Consider the following 16,087-nt stretch of genomic DNA (forward strand, 5'->3'; position numbering starts at 1 on the left):
CGGAGAATGCGACGAAGACGGAGGCCGTGGAGGGCTCCCGGCGGGGCAGCCGCGGCCAGCGCCTGCTGCGCTGGTTCACCACCGCGGCCGTGTATCTGGCCTTCCTGGGGCTGGTGAGAGCTGGGGCTGCGACCCCCGAGAGCGGAGAGCGGAGAGCGGGGCGCGAGCCGGTGTCTTCCGTGCGCTAACGCTTGACTGCTCCCTTCACCTCCTGCGCACGGAGCCATCCACTCTGTCTAACACGGGGCATAATTCTGATCAGTAAGGGTTACAATCCAGTGCGAAGCTGATTTTCCTGATGTGTTCCAACTGCAGCAAACTCTCCTCGGTGCTGGATGGAGGCACAAGATACGATGCGCTCCGCCTCCAATTTACAAACACAAGCCTGCCTTTTGTGGGATTTCTTTATGGCGATCTGGCTAAAAATGAGGCCAACTGCTAAATTTTGCAGTTGGGAAATAATGTGCAAAAGGAAAGTGACTCCTGAACCTGATTACGTGAAAGAGTTGGAAACATCATTCTCTTTCAACAATCCACTTCTATTTTCTAACTTTCTTTTTATTATTATAAAGGTGATGGGCAGAGGTCTGGTGATAGTTTCATCTGTCAGGTAATGAGGGGGCACATTTCTTTTTGGACAATGCTAACTCTTCTCCCAATCTCAGTCTCTCTCACAATCCACTTTTAACCAACTCTTCAGCTTTTGCTAGCACAATGGACAAGGGTAGACTTGCCTTTTGCCAACTCCCTAAACTACACCTCCATTGTTTGTTAAAAGCTCACTCTTATCACTTGGTGATTATGATCCTTGGAGATGGAAGCTGGAGCCTTGGGGAGGAGAATCACTTCTGGTCATTGAGTATCTCTGGAGTCTGAGGCAGAATTTTTTGTTAGAATGTTTTAATGGAGGTACAGAGATGAGGAGGAAAGAAGTCTGTGTAGGTGCTTGGTGGGGCTGGCACTTGCTGTATGCCAACTCTTGGAAGTCCTTAGAAGACATGACACAGAGTGGAGCCAGAACTCTGACTTTATCCTATACTAAGTGCTTACTGTGTGCCTGTGCCTACTCTTGCTGCAGAGTCTTGTACTGTTCCTTCTAGGGCTGGGGTCCCTGCCTTTGGAGCAGCAGTACAGTCAGAAAGAGTTACATTTCACAGGTGGATTGGAAATGATTTTCCTTAAAGGATCCAAAGAATTTTCTCTGAAAGCCATCTAGTAGCTCTTACTGAAAATTATTTTTTTAAACGCAAATTATCGGTTTCTTTTCACCAAAATAAGGTTTAGATGTTGGGCAACACTTGAACTAATAACTATTCACTCAAGAGTCTTCTCAGACAGTGCCTGTGGACAACAAAAAAGTGACATATAGAAACTGTAAATTTGCCTCCTTTGCGCATTTCTGGGCAGCATGCAGCCTGGGATGAGATGGCTGCTTGACTGCTCAGCTCCTTCTTCCCAGAATATTCCCAGGCAGCAGTTTGTTGACATAAGGTGGTTACAGACCCCTGTATTCACAGGCTTGTGAGGCAGCTTTAGGCTATCAATTATAGTTCCCCTTTTGGACAGCTTTCATTTTGACTAAAACCTTAAGCATTGACAACATTTTCATTGGAATAACTGATCCATTTTGCTTCAATATGAAATGCATAGTTTGTAATGGCAAAGCAGCTGAGTAATTCCTTATGCTTTTTACACGTGTCTGTTTGCCATTTGATACACAAAAGCGTGGCTGCATTCACTTTTCCTGTCTTGAGGGCATTCAGGCATATCAGGGAGACTTCAGTATGACAGTCAACAGAATATAGCCAGAAGCTAAAGTACACTTTTTTATATGTGTCTTCAAGAACCAAACATGCTGGGCAGTGGTGGCTCATGCCTGTAACCCAGGTTATACAGGAGGCTGAGATTGTGGTTGCAAGCCAGCCAAGGCAGGAAAGTCCATGAGACTCTTTATTTCCAACAAACCACCAGAAGACCAGAAGTGGCACTGTGGCTCCAGTGCTAGAATTCTTGCCTTGAGCTAAAGAGCTGAGGGACAGTGCCCAGACCCAGACTTAAAAAAAAAAAAAGACATCAAATGGTGTAAGTCCACATATTAATGAAGGTCAACAGTATTCTAGCACTAGTAGTAATTATTCTTGTTCACTGCATGATGTGATTAATAATCATTGTTGGCTGTAAGAGACATCCAGTGTTGTAGTTTGTCTTGTAACAAAGCCATAGGAACCTGAGGACCCACTAACCATGAAAATCAGAAAACCTTTAAGTAGCCAAGGTTTACTGTCCATCATTCAGGATGTCTGAAAAGCAACATTTGGAGGAGAGTATAGAGAATGATATTGGATTCTTATCTAGGGATTCAACTGAGGGCTTTCTGCATACTAAGCTAAACACATGTTCTACCAAGTGATCTATTCCAGCCCTTTAGCTAACTTGTGTAGGAGTGAAATGAAGGGTGTGATAGGCACAACATTGGAGTTTGTTGTCAGCACCACACACAAACCTCCAACTTGGACAAAACTAATGCTAAATTTTGTCCCAGGTTAATTGATTTCAGTTACCATTAATATTCTCACCTGCCTTCCAGAGAGTTGGTTCAACACTTCTGAGCTGGGAGGTGTAATGGGCTACAAGATTGAAATTTCCCCACCTTACAGGTTAGCTTCAAAGTATGCCATATAAGTAGCACCCCACTTACTGGCAAGAGTGAGTGCCAAGAACCTATTAGAAACTTTCTTTAGGGGAAACTACTTTATCTCCATCTATGTAAAGGCTTGTTTGGAGTATTGAATGCTTTGGCCTCTGGTTATAGGAAATAAGGAAACTTGGAGGGAAAAATCTATTCATAAGATAGGAGAGAACCACACTATGAGTGGCATTCAAAGCAATCAGGATGTTGAACCAAGGGAACAGATTGTAGAATGATTGCCGTCTTTGGCACTGGAATAGATCGTCTCCCAGTAATGACTGCAGAAGCAATTTGTTACCAATAAATCTGCAAACTTCTAAAAAAGATGTAATGAGAATCTTACTTTAAACCCTTAATAGCATCCTGTAAGGATTCATAGCCTTATTTACTGAAACAGACCTTACTGGATTTGGTACTGTGATAAATGACTAATTTCTTTACCCACACAGGTATTTCCTAGCTCTTATGCATTCACATTTCACTAAAGAAATCACTAGGTAGGGTTTATCTCCTCCCCCCTTTTAATTGTGCTGGTACTAGAGCTTCATCTCAGAGCCTGGTACTCACACTTGGCTCTTTCACTAATGGCTGGTGCTCTACAATCTGCCCTATGACTCCAGGCATTTTTGCTGTGTAATTGAAGATAAGGTTTTGTAGACTTCTGTGTGTATGCTAGCTTTGAACTGAGATCCTCGGATCTCAACCACCTGAGTAGAATTTCAGGTGTAAGCCACTGATGCCCAGCTTTGGGGTAAGTTTGTTCTAGTTGACACTGACTGGTTGGTCACTGGCTGTGTAAGAAACTAGCAGTGATGTCTAGGATATCAGAAGCACTGTCCTCCCATCCTGTGAGACTTCAAGGTGACTTAATGGGAACATGAAGCAGCCCTGGCAGGATTGGAATTGTTTCCGGTTTCAGAGGTGTTCACTCACACATCCAACAACTTCTGTGTTTCCTTTACTACAACCTTCTCCTTGGCCAAAGGCATCTGAATAGGTGGTGCCAAACATTTTCCTATAAATGGTGGTGGGGGTGGGGGGAAGGTAGAAGCAGGGAAGGACGGGAGAATTGATAATAATTGAAAAAGGAAACAACCTTTCCATGATGGTGGAGATATCTTCATCTGTGGTGTTGGAAAACTGTCAAGTGTACAATGGGAGCAACATAACTGGGCAGATTTACCATACACTAGCTTCACCATACGCTCCCCAACAGGTGTGCAGTTTCAGGAATCTGGCAGGTCCACTTTGAGTTGAGAGGTGTAGATTTTAAGGCTCAAGGTTTGGGAGTTTGGGAAGAGAATCACCTGGTATGATCGCTTCACCAGAGTCTCGGACAGTCAATGGGGTTGTTTCTAAAGACAACATCCAGGTTCTAGAGCATCACTTCTGTTGCCATCAGTTGGGGGGAGGGGTCCTGAAGGGCTTCTTTGCCCCAGTGAGAATGTGTTTGACACGATGCATTAAAGCCTGGCACTCCTGCATCAGGTGAGCCTATGAGAGGAGGCTGCATGAGGGTCTGCTATTAGCCTAGACTACTTCACCAAGGCCAGTCTCTGCTCTTCAGTGAGAATGGGTGTGATTGGCATCAATTGTCGCTATCTTGGATGAAGGCACTCCAACCCAGTCTGTTGGCTTTGCCTAATGATTATCACCTAGTGATGAGATGTGCAGAGAAGTGAGGTCTTTGGGTTGATTCAGCCGGAATGCCCCATGAGAAAAGCACAGGTGCCAGCTGCTACCATTGCAGCTTCAGCCTTTTCTGCATGGGAAGCTTCCCTTCAAGCAGTAAATGTGCACGGAAGGTGGCAAGGGAGTAAACCTCACCTGTATACATTCAAACAAACCAGTGGGTGCCAGAGTGGAACAGTTAAACATTCATTGTTCTACTAAAATTATGGACTTGATGAACATTGGTTAGAATCTTTTTTTTTAATTAAAGATATTTGTTCTACTGGGTACCTGTGGTGCATGGTTGTAATCTTAGCTACTCCAGAGGCTGAGACCTGAGGGTCATGGTTCAAAGCCAGCCCATGCAGGAAAGTCTGTGTGACTTTTTGTTTGTTTGTTTGGTCAGTCATGGGACTTGAACCTTGGGTGTGGGTTTGCTGTCCCTCAGCTCTTCAGCTCAAGGGGAACACTGCCAGTAGAGCCATAGCACCACTTCTTTTCTAGTGGTTTATTGGAGATAAGAGTCTCATGGACTTTCCTGCCCAGGTTGGAGTTGAACCAAGATCTTCAGGTCTCAGCCACCTGAGTAGCTAACATTACAGGCGTGAGCCACCAGTGACTGGCTATCCTTGAGACTCTTATATCCAATTAACCACCAGAAACCTGGAGGTAGCACTGTGGCTCAAGCAGTGGAGTGCTAGCCTTGAGCTGAAGAGCTGAGGGACAACACCCAGGCCCAGAGTTCAAGCCCCATGACTGAAAAAAAAAAGATGTTTTTCCCACCAATATTTTATTGTGATGGGTCATTTAATCTCTTCCATGAGGGGTCTTTGAGTCCAGTGCTTTTAATTACAGAAGCTTCAAGCCAGCTATTAGGGCTCATGCCTGAATCCCAGCCATTGAGGAAGTGGAGATGGGAAGACTACCAAAGGGCGATGGTGGCTCAGCTGGTAGAGTGGTGGCCTAGCAAGTGCTATGCCCTAAATTCAAACTCCAGGACCACAAAGCAATAACATAAAAGCAGAAGCTTTCAAGACTCAGCAAGGTTCAGGCCACACCTAGCAATGGACTTACTATTATTCACTGTGAATTTTGCGGTGATATTGTAGTGATATTGCCTTCTGATTGCTGGGCAGGCATTTTGCCACTTCAGTCCTCTAGCACTTTTTGCCTTAGTTATTTTTCTGATAGGATCCCATAGTATTGTCCAGAGTTGGCTTGGGCCATGATCCTTATACCTATGCCCCCCAACTAGTTGGGATAACTGGTACACATCACTATATCCAGCTTTTTTGTTAAGATACAGTCTTGCCAGTTTTTTCTGGGGCTAATCTGAAATCCAGTTCTCCTCCTGTCTAGCTCCTATGTATCTGGGATTACAGGTGAGAACCACTGTGCTTGGCCTTACAAGTATTGAGGCATATCTTTATAATATCAGTGCTAACTGACTTAAGAGGAAAAACTGCAAGTCATTCCCTTAGTATTTAATTAATTCTTGTTTTGCTTGATGTTTGGTTAAACATCAAGTTGATGTTTATAAAGACTCTGTTTAATCAGTAGTCTGAGAATTCTTTTTTTTTTTTTTTTTTTTTTGGGTCCTGTTGTGGGGCCTGAACTCTGGGCCTGGGCGCTGTCCCTCAGCTCTTCAGCTCAAGGCTAGCGCTCTACCACTTGAGCCACAGCGCAACTTCCGGCTTTTTTTTTTTTTTTTGCGTATGTGGTGCTAAGGAATGAACCCGGGCCTCATGCATTGCAAGGCAAGCACTCTACCACTGAGCCACCTTCCCAGCACTAGTCTGAGAATTCTTAACTGTCTTAAGAGTCTTAATGTTCTTAGAACCCCTGACAAGATTAAACAACTCTGAACAACAAGATTTACAATGGTTGTGGTTAGGAACTGACAAGAGTTCATTACAATAGTGATACAACTGACAACATTTGGGGTGTGAACTCAGGACCTAGGGACTGTCTCTGAGTGTTTTGTGCTCAAGGCTAGTCCTTGAGCCACAGCTCCACTTCTGGTCTTCTGGTGGTTATTTGGAGATAAGAGTCTCACAAGCTGCCTTTGAACTGTGGTCCTCAGATGTCAGCCTCCTGAGTAGCTAGGATTATAGGCATGAGCCACCAGTGCCTGGCCATTTGTTGTTTTTGTTGTATACAACATATTTTAGAAGAGAGGCATTACTATGATTTTGATACTGGCTCAGACTCCTGAGTTCAACTGTTCCTCCTTCCTCAGGCTTGGCCACTGTGGCAAGTTCTTGTATATATCAGTGTAAAAAGAACTGGAGACTGTGGATGTGGAATCAAAGGTTAAAAACCTGAGTAGCAAGCATGAGGCTCTGAGTTCAAACCCTAATACCACAAAAACAATTAGGAGTGTAACTAGGACTGCTAGATTTTCGTGAATTTCAAATAATTTCTTAAATGTGTATTGTTAACATATAAACACAAATCAAAGAAATTTTAATATGACTTAGTATTTGACAGTGCTCCTCATAGTAAACCCAATATCTCTTTTTATAATGAAAGATTTTTTTTTTTTTGTCGGTTGTGGGGTTTGAACTCGGCCTGGGCGCTGTCCCTCAGCTCTTCAGCTCAAGGCGAGCGCACTACCACTTGAGCTACAGTGCCACTTCCGGTTTTCTGGTGGTTTATTGGAGATAGGAGTCTCACAGTCTCTCCTCTCCAGGCTGGCTTTGAACCGCAATCCTCAGATCTCAGCCTCCTGAGTAGCTAGGATTACAGGCATGAGCCACCAGCGCCTGGCTTGAAAGGCAGTTTTTTGAGCTATTCCAAGGGCCTATCTGGAAAATCTCAAAACTAATTCATGAGCAAGTGAGAGACTTAATTTGATTTTGGAAATTCATCATAAATATCAAAGATTGAAAACACTTTAGTACAACATCAGACATACAGTTAAACAACAGTCTTTCACTTACCCAAAGTGATATTAAAGACAAATATAGATATTTATGTAATTGTTGAATAAAAGCAGGCATCTTTGTATGTTATAACTTTTCTTCCCAAGAGCACATCTTACATTCCTTGCACAGGAGATTCTCCCCTCTTATTTCTAATAATTTTAGTTTCATCTATTAATTAGATTTTTTAACCTTTGGTGGTCTTAATTTCCAGAATCCAGAGATTCTCCTCTCTCATTTCTAATAATTTTGGTTTCATGTGTTAATTAGATTTTTTAACCTTTGTTGGTCTTAATTTTCTTCCAGCAGGAAGGAAACCATTGTGAAGGTGATTGTCTGGATCCAAATTGTTTTCTTCTTTTGCAACCAAGTGAACAAAATTTCCTGGCCAGCTGGTTAAAATCTTTGACTAACATTCATGAAATAGAAAAGCTTTGAAGACTTTCTCCATCTGCCCTTTGTAAGGAATCTCACAAAGGGGCAGTCTCTCATTCATTTACCTCTTTGCATGCATTTGGGTATGATTGCAGACTGCATCTCATGGACTTTGTGGTATTTGGGTCCTTGCCTGTTACTTTACAATATCATCCAGGGGAAACCTTTAACACCATAACCATAACCAGTATAGGTCTAACGTGTTGTAGTCGGGTAGCCAACATTTTTGTTCCAATTGTTCCCCCCTGTGGTTCTAGACCTATCGTTGTTTTGTGACTAAAGTTAAGAAATGTCCCTGAAAGTGAACGCCTCAGATTTGGAAAAACCCATTTTCAAATGCCACCTGCTTCCCTGTGGCCACTGCATACATACAATCCAGTTAATTACTAGATCTAATGTGATTTAGCCTTGTTTTTTTAAAAAAAGCTGAAATGAAGTTAGAGAACTTAAAACACAGATTCACAGAGCTCAAACCAAAGGGATATCCTGGCCATGCCCCAGTAGTTGTGTGTCACCAGTGGGCACAAAGTGCCCTGGTACACACTTGATACATCCATGGCCTGGAGGGCTAATTTAGGTCCCATATCTGATGTGTATCTCTAAAAGAAAAATTTCAGACAATTAAATTCAGTCAATTTATGGGAAAAAAGACACAGTTCATACATTGACCAGTACCTGAGCCAGGAAGGATGGAGATAAGTCTTCCCAGGAAGGTGAAACAGGCAAGATTTATAGGCAGAGACAAGAAGTGACTTCTAGAAATGTCAGGACAGGTCAGCTCTTAGCATTTGTTTGTTTAGACGTGTCTCAACAGCCTGTCACTGACTGAACCTGACCTGATTACCTCTAATTGTTATGACTGGCCATGGCTTCCATATTTGTGTTTTTAGGCTTCTTAAAATTAATCTCTAGGTAGTTTTTCAAAGGGGTTTTTAATTCAATGTGTCAGTGTATAAATATAATGCATTTTGAAAGGGTTAAGTATTTGTTACAAGAAGATATTCATTTAGGTTGCAACTTGTCAGTGGTAGAGTTTGCAACATATGCAGACAGTTTCAGCCAAGTTGAATTTATTAGAAGACCTTGTCATTCAGTAAAATTTTGTTAAAGTCATTGTATACATGTTCATAAATACCGGCATGCTTGTTTCTTAGAAAGTAAGGAAGGCTGATACACTGTGCACCTTTTAACTTTGAGGTTTCTTTGATGAAATGTAGATGTAGAAATATTTAAATGTTTGATGTCCTGCATAATGTTATTTGTAGTTTAGAGGAAGGACTCTATTTGTTTGTTTTGTTGGCAGTACTGAGATTTGAACTTAAGATTCTTGTGCTTGCTAAGCAGGTACTCTGCTACTTGAGCCACAGCTCCACCCCTTTCTGTTTTAAATGTCTTGCCATTTTGCCTAGGGCCACCTGAACTGTGATCCTCTTTCTCAAGGCCTTACACATGGTGGGGACAAAAGATGTAAACCAAGATGCCTGGAGTAGTTGAGATGGTCTTGATAACCTCTTGCCAGGCTTGCCTAGTTGATGCCTCATGAGTAGCTAGATTCCACCCATGAGCCTGCACTTGCCATTATCATTGTATTAACAGCATGAAAATGATGATGTTTTAGCAATTTAAAATTTTAACATTTGAATTCTCCTATTAGTACATACAGGATACTTGATATTACTGTCACTTGGCTAGTATATTTGAGTATATATGTAATTGGGTGTGGGGGGCTGGGAATGTGGCTTAGTGACAGAGTGCTTCCCTAGCATGCATGAAACTCTGGTTAAATTACTCAGTACTAAATAAACAGAAAGAAGCCAGAAGTGGTCCTGTGGCTCAAGTGGTAAAGCCTTGAGCAAAAGAAGCTCAGGGACAGTACCCAGGCCCTGAGTTCAAACCCCAGGATTGGCAAAAAAAAAAAAAAATAGGGACAAGAGTGCTCAGAACCCCTTCCTAAAAGAATAATGATAATGTTACATTCTATAAACGTTCAGTCAGAATAGTGTTTTTAAGCTATTGTTCACAAAGAAAGAGCATTACATTAAAAAGCCAAAGGAATGAAATAGGTATTGCTTTAATGGAATATTGTTGATAGAAGAAAAACCATGGGAGTATATAGCTCTAGTAATAGAAGTATTATCATAGATTTAATTTTTTACTTAATTTTTAAATTGTTATTATAAAGATGAGGTACAAAGGGGTTACAGTTTCGTAAATCAGGTAAATGATACATTTCTTCTTTTTGAACAATTTTATTCCTTCCTTGGCTTTGTTCCAGTCCATATATTATATGGCCTCACAGCTTTGTGTGCGTGTGTGTGTGTATGTGTGTGAGTGTGAGTGTTGTGTATATATTTTCATTGTAAACTTACTGTACTGAGGGGTTACATGAGTAAGGTAATGAGTACATTTCCTATAGAGCATTGTTGTTTCCTCCTTTTTTCTCCCTACCATCCCTTCCCTCCCCACCTTCCCACTCCTCCCTCCCTCCACCAAGTTGTAAAGTTCATTTTCAACATTTTACATCTCATTGTTACAATGGGTCATCCTGTATCCTTATTTCAGCATTTTGTGATTTCTGTTCCCTTCCCTAAATTAGAAAAATGTATATACAAGATGCAGGGCTCCGGAATCAAACACAGTGAAGATGGGTTATACCATGGGGGAGGCCTCACAGTTTTTATAGTAGGCATAGGTACTACCACTTAGATGTTATGTTGATGATTGTTAATAAAAAGCTTCATCTTTTCAATTTTAGGGAATGAGTACTGCTATACTGGGACCCACATTTCAAGATCTGGCCACTAATGTGAACCGCAATATCAGCAGCCTTTCGCTAATATTTGTTGGCCAGGCCTCTGGCTTTTTGTGTGGCTCCATGATTGGAGGAATTCTTTTTGACTTTGTGAACCATGTTTTAATTTTGGGTGAGTAAATACAGATTTTCACAATGTGGTGGCATTTAATGAGTTCACAATCTAGCTCTCACTGGCTCTTCCTGCACAATAAGATGGTGGTGTTCCAGGTCACTACCGTGAACCACAACATCAGCAGTTCCTTCCTTCCTTCCTTCCTTCCTTCCTTCCTTGCTTCCTTGCTTCCTTCCTTGTTTCATTTTGTTATGGACAGGGTCTCACTATGCAGCTTATGGTGCACTGGAAAATACAATTCTTCAGCCTCAACCTTACAGGTAGAATTAAAGATGTGAACCACTATGTCTGGCTAATACGTGTGTGTGTGTGTGTGTGTGTGTGTGTGTGTGTGTGTGTGTGTGTGTGTGTGTGCGTGTGCATGTGTTGGGGGGCAGGTTACTAGAGTTTGCTCTCAGGTGCTTCTGTTTGGTTGTCATATGCTTTACTGCTAAGCCATACCTCTAGTCCTTTCTAAATGTTACTTATTATTGATACAGGGTTTTGATTCTGTTTTATTAATTTTTTTATTGTGAAATTACTGTACAGGGGGGTTACAGTTACATGAGCAAGGTAATAAGTACATTTCTTATCAAGCATTGTTGCCTCCTCCTTTGTTTTCCCCCTACCATCCCTTCCTCCCATCTCCACAACTACACCTCCCCCCGCAGTCCCCACCTCCACAACTACACTCCCCCCCCCAGTCCCCAATCCCACCCCCTTCCTAAATTGTACAGTTCGTTTTTCAACATAGTGTCTTGTACATCTCATTGTTGCAATGGGTTAACCAGTATCCCTATTTAAACATTCTGTTTTTTCCTTTCCCTCCCCATATTAGACCAACATCGAATACAGTGAAAACAGGGGTTATACCATGGGGGAGGAACATACAAAGCAACAAACAAAGATCACATGGTAGGGTGGTGTTTTGGTAGACTTCCCACAGCAGCTCGGATGACAGGCTTGTACAATCCACCCCGCGCCCCCCCCACCCTCCCCTTATTCTTCTACTGAGGTAGAGTCTCATGGACTTGTCTGCCTGGGCTGGTCTAGTCTGAGATCTAACTTTCCCCTGTAGCTGACAGGCATTTACCATCACACCCACCTATTGCCTTCTTTCTTTTTGTATGGTATTGGGATTTGAACTTGGGGCCTTGTACCTGCTAGACTAGCACTCTAGCACCTGACTCATGCCTCTAGCCCTGCTTTTTTTTGCTGATGGTTTTACAGAGAGCGTCTAGTGAACTTTTTGCTGATTGTTTTACAGATGGAGTCTAGTGAACTTTTTTGCCTGTGCCTCAAGCCATGATCATCCTAGTTCTTAGCCTCCTGAATATCTAGAAATAAGCATAAGCCACTGGCAGTCTGCAGCAGCTCCAGCTCTTGTTTTCTAAGGGATTTTGTGCCCAGGATGGCTACAAACCTCAGTCCTCCCAGATTCAGCCTGTCAAGTCACTAGGTTTACTGGGTGGAGGGGGTGGGGTCGGGAAGGGAGGGGGCATCTGCACACCATACCAGTTGACATTCTTACTTTTTCTAGGGGTGTCAATGCTGGCTACCACTGTTGGTCTTTATCTTATCCCTTTTTGTAAGAACGCAGCATTGCTGATTGTCGTGATGGCTCTCTTTGGGGCTGCGGTTGGCACTATTGATACAGGTCAGTGGGACCTTTGTTCTATCTAAGAGTGGGTGCTTTTTGTTAGAAAAGTTGAGCTGATGATGCTAAACTTTGCCTTGTAATAATTAGAAACAACAGAAATTTACTCAGGTGATAATTAAACCTAGATGGTTAATTATCTACTAGGCTAAAACTTTGTAACCATTATTTGGCTGTGAAAGCACAGACAGAAGCAGACATATTATTATCACACATAATGTACAGAGTATTTACACAATATACATTATAAAAATATAAAATGTACAAAGGCATTTCGATTTAACATGTCAATCTATGTGTATAATGCTTTTGTGTGTGTGTGTGTGTGTGTGTGTGTGTGTGTGCATGCATGTGTGGATAGGTGAAGGTCCTGGGGCTTGAACACATGGCTTGGTATGGTCCCTGAGCTTTTTGCTCAAGGTGAGCACTCTACCACCTGAGCCACAGCTCCACTTCCACTAATTAAGTGGAGATAAGTGTCTCACAGGCTGGATTTGAACCACAATCTTCATATCTCAGGATCCTGAGTAGCTAGGATATCATGAGAATCAAGGATTAAAGGCATGAGCCACCTGCACCCAGCTTAGCACAGTGTATCTTGATGAATGTCACCCCTTCCACATGCTCCTCCCTAGTTCCCAGGCCCTCAAGATACCTGGTTCTGTTTTCTCATATGTATATTGAATATTATGACTGCATTCACCCACTCTTCCTCTCTCTATTCCAGACACACAATCTAAAATTGATCTTCTCTCCCAAGCTTAGAGAAATCCATGTAATTCAGTACTTCCCCATGTTTCTTTGCTGTTATTTTCTCTCTCTAAAGTTTCTGGTCTTGTACAACAGATGTTCTCCATGTGCCATCATGTCCTTGAAAACCTGCTGAATAACACATGTGATATTGTTTAGCATTATTGATTACCATTGCTTATGCCTTCCTTTCCCATGCTAAAGTTACTTGAAGCCAGGTGCTGGTGGCTCCTGCCTTTAATCCTTGATTCTCATGAGGCTGAGATCTAAAAGATCTTCCTTTGAAGCCAACCTGGGCAGAAAAAGAACAACAAGTACAAAGCAAGGCTGAGAGTATGGCTCAAGTGGAAGACTGCCAGCCAAGCAAACAGAGCAAGCAAGTCAGACCGTGAATCCAAACCCCAGTCCTGCCAAACAAACAATTAAATATAATGTAAATTCTCCAGGCTTAATTTGTGTATAAAATTTCAGTGATGGAATTATGTGCTTATCTGCAAATATCTGATTACAAAGCAGACTGCAAAGCCTTGATGCTCTTGCATTTCAGCTTGCACATGCTCAGAGTAGGTGCAGCTCTTGTTTTCTGTAATAAGAACACAGGGATCCTGGGGTGTGCAGGATCTGAATGAGCATCTTGCATTTATTTTACACATCAGTAAATTTTCCTCATTTGGAACTGACTACCAGTTTCAAGTATGTAATGGTCTAGTAATTTGGCCACTTGATAAAATTTTTACTTAGTTTACATCAACAGTTAAACAAATATGAATACCAAATTTCTCTGTAGTGTGGAATTAGCAAGTTTTGTAATAAGCCTTTGGTCTGGCACTAGGATGTAAACTGTGACCATGGATGAATAAGAGATGTTAAGCCACTTTGTTTTCTGGACCTGAGTCTCACAGAATTGATAAAGGGCCAATGGGTGATGACTAAGGACTGACCAGAGGTACTGACACCGACTGATCTCTCTAACAATAATGACTGTGTTTTTTTCCCTGTCTTTCATTGGTAGGTGTGAATGTCGTCATCTTGGCTCTTTGGAGGGAAAAGGGCCGCCCCCACATGCAGGCCTTACACTTCAGTTTTGCCCTGGGTGCCTTCCTGGCTCCCCTGCTGGCTAAACTGGCACTGCGCCCCACAGTGTCTGCTGACAACCACACAGAAACCGACTTTCTCCCTGCAGCCCTCAATGTCTCCTCTGAAGCCGCCTCAGACCCTCTACTCGCAGCTCCCCATGACATGAACTTACTGTGGGCTTATGCTTCCATAGGCACTTACATTCTTGTAGTTTCTCTCCTTTTCTTTGCTCTGTTCTGCATGAAAAGTTCAAGGCAGGGAAAATCAACAGCATCTGCTCAGCAATCTCAAAGAGCTCAATACCACAAGGCCCTTCTCTGTCTGCTTTTTCTGTTCTTCTTCTTCTACGTTGGGGTTCAGGTGACATACAATTCTTACCTTTTCTCCTTTGCCACCACCCATGTTGGCATGGACGAGAGAGAGGCAGCTGGCTTGAACTCCATCTTCTGGGGGGCCTTCGCAGCCTGCAGGGGCCTGGCAATCCTCTTTGCCACGTGTTTACGCCCTGCCACTATGATTGTGTTGAGCAACATTGGCAGCGTGGCCTCCTGTTTGTTTCTGGTGCTTTTTGACAGGAGTCCCCTTTGTCTCTGGATAGCAACCTCTGTGTATGGGGCCTCTATAGCCACCACCTTTCCCAGTGGTGTGTCTTGGATTGAACAGTACACCACCATCAGTGGCAAATCTGCTGCATTTTTTCTGATTGGTGGTACTCTGGGAGACATGGCTATTCCTGCAGTAACTGGAATTCTTGAGGGGCAATTCCCAGATTTACCTGTACTCATGTACACCTGTTTGGGGTCAGCAATCTTCACGGCTATTTTGTTTCCTGTAATGTATAAATTAGCCACCTTGCCTCTAGGTCACCAGTAAAAAGAACACAAAAAGAGTGAGGGGAAGAAAGCTCAAATCTTGAGTTCTAGACTGTGCAGAAGAGAATGGAGGAGAATGATTGAGATGAATAATTCAATGGGATCCTTTGTACTGAAAACCATTAATTAAAAATCTGTTGGATCCCATAGCCAGACTTTCCAGCCAATTCCTGTTCAATGCATTGCTATTTAAATACTGCTCAGTTAATACCTGTGAATCCCTTAAGAAGCCCCTTGCCAGAAGCCAGGACAAAAGGAACTGATGTGTAGAGCGGGCAGAATGCTTAGTGAATTCCTTGACTAATTGCCACTCCTGAACAAATCAATGAGAATTTAGAAGATTTTCAGCATGCTTTCACATTTCAGTTCTAGATCCATTTACATTAAATGGTAAAAAGTTTTGAAGTGTTCAATAATTCCTAGTCTTTCATAACTACCGGGTCTGATAAAGATCATCCTATGAGATTTGTGTTGGGCAAGAGGGTAAGGTGGTGATATTTATGATCTCTACTATTTAGAATCTGCTAAACAGTCATGAATTTTTGAGAAGTTGGGTAGTATTCTAATAGAGTAAAACCAAGCAAAACCCTCTAAACAAACAACCCTACACATGTAGAATGTATTAGCTAAGCCATAGACATCAACATTCTCCCTGGGAAGCTGGAGAGAGTCATTTCATTAAAGAGCACCCGTGGTATGGAGAGATAAGTTCATTATCTGTCATTTTAGAAAAAGAATGATAATGACTGACCTGACTTCTATGAAGGAAACAGCAAGGTCAGGACACCTAGCTTCAAGAATGACTTTGTGTTCTGAGGCATTTCATGTAGGCCTTTCCTGTGTCCTGATCTGTGAGTCTTGGTATTAAAATGAGATAGTTTCCAAATCAAAAGATCCTTTGATTTCTAAAGTTAGTGCTAAGTATTTCTTAGAAATTACTATAAATTTCAGCCCATCTTTCCTTTTGAATGAGAAGTAAAATAAGAGTAATAAATAGCTTTAAAATGTGTTACTAAGTTTGGTGCCAATGGCTGGCACATGCCTATACTCTTGGCTATTCAGACTGCTGAGATTTGAGGATCACAGTTTGAAGCTAGTCTGGGCAA

At 42.2% G+C, this 16,087-nt stretch overlaps 4 protein-coding genes and 1 pseudogene across 5 annotated transcripts in view; all 5 read left to right on the forward strand.

Annotated features, from left to right (window-relative positions):
• The window catches only part of LOC122116259 (sodium-dependent glucose transporter 1-like), a 38,949-nt gene that overhangs the window by 17,528 nt on the left and 5,334 nt on the right, over positions 1–16,087 (forward strand). The window lies entirely within an intron of this gene.
• LOC122116033 (sodium-dependent glucose transporter 1-like) overlaps positions 1–16,087 on the forward strand; it is a 94,772-nt gene that overhangs the window by 17,496 nt on the left and 61,189 nt on the right. The window lies entirely within an intron of this gene.
• Positions 1–16,087, forward strand: part of LOC122115787 (sodium-dependent glucose transporter 1B-like) — a 74,121-nt gene that overhangs the window by 17,478 nt on the left and 40,556 nt on the right. The gene's annotated exons all lie outside the window — the stretch shown is intronic.
• Positions 1–16,087, forward strand: part of LOC122116340 (sodium-dependent glucose transporter 1C-like) — a 38,576-nt gene that overhangs the window by 223 nt on the left and 22,266 nt on the right. Inside the window, exon 1 of one of the 2 annotated variants that reach the window (XM_042690036.1) lies at positions 56–113. The exons of the other annotated variant lie outside the window; for it this stretch is intronic. The gene's annotated coding sequence lies outside the window, so the exon portion shown is untranslated. Of the gene's footprint in view, positions 1–55; positions 114–16,087 lie in introns of those variants that run through there. 2 annotated transcript variants of the gene reach the window in all.
• Positions 33–15,965, forward strand: LOC122115955 (annotated as a pseudogene).

Source organism: Dipodomys spectabilis, unplaced genomic scaffold, assembly GCF_019054845.1.
Source record: "Dipodomys spectabilis isolate Male_0828 unplaced genomic scaffold, ASM1905484v1 ptg000001l, whole genome shotgun sequence".
Lineage (NCBI taxonomy): Eukaryota > Metazoa > Chordata > Mammalia > Rodentia > Heteromyidae > Dipodomys > Dipodomys spectabilis.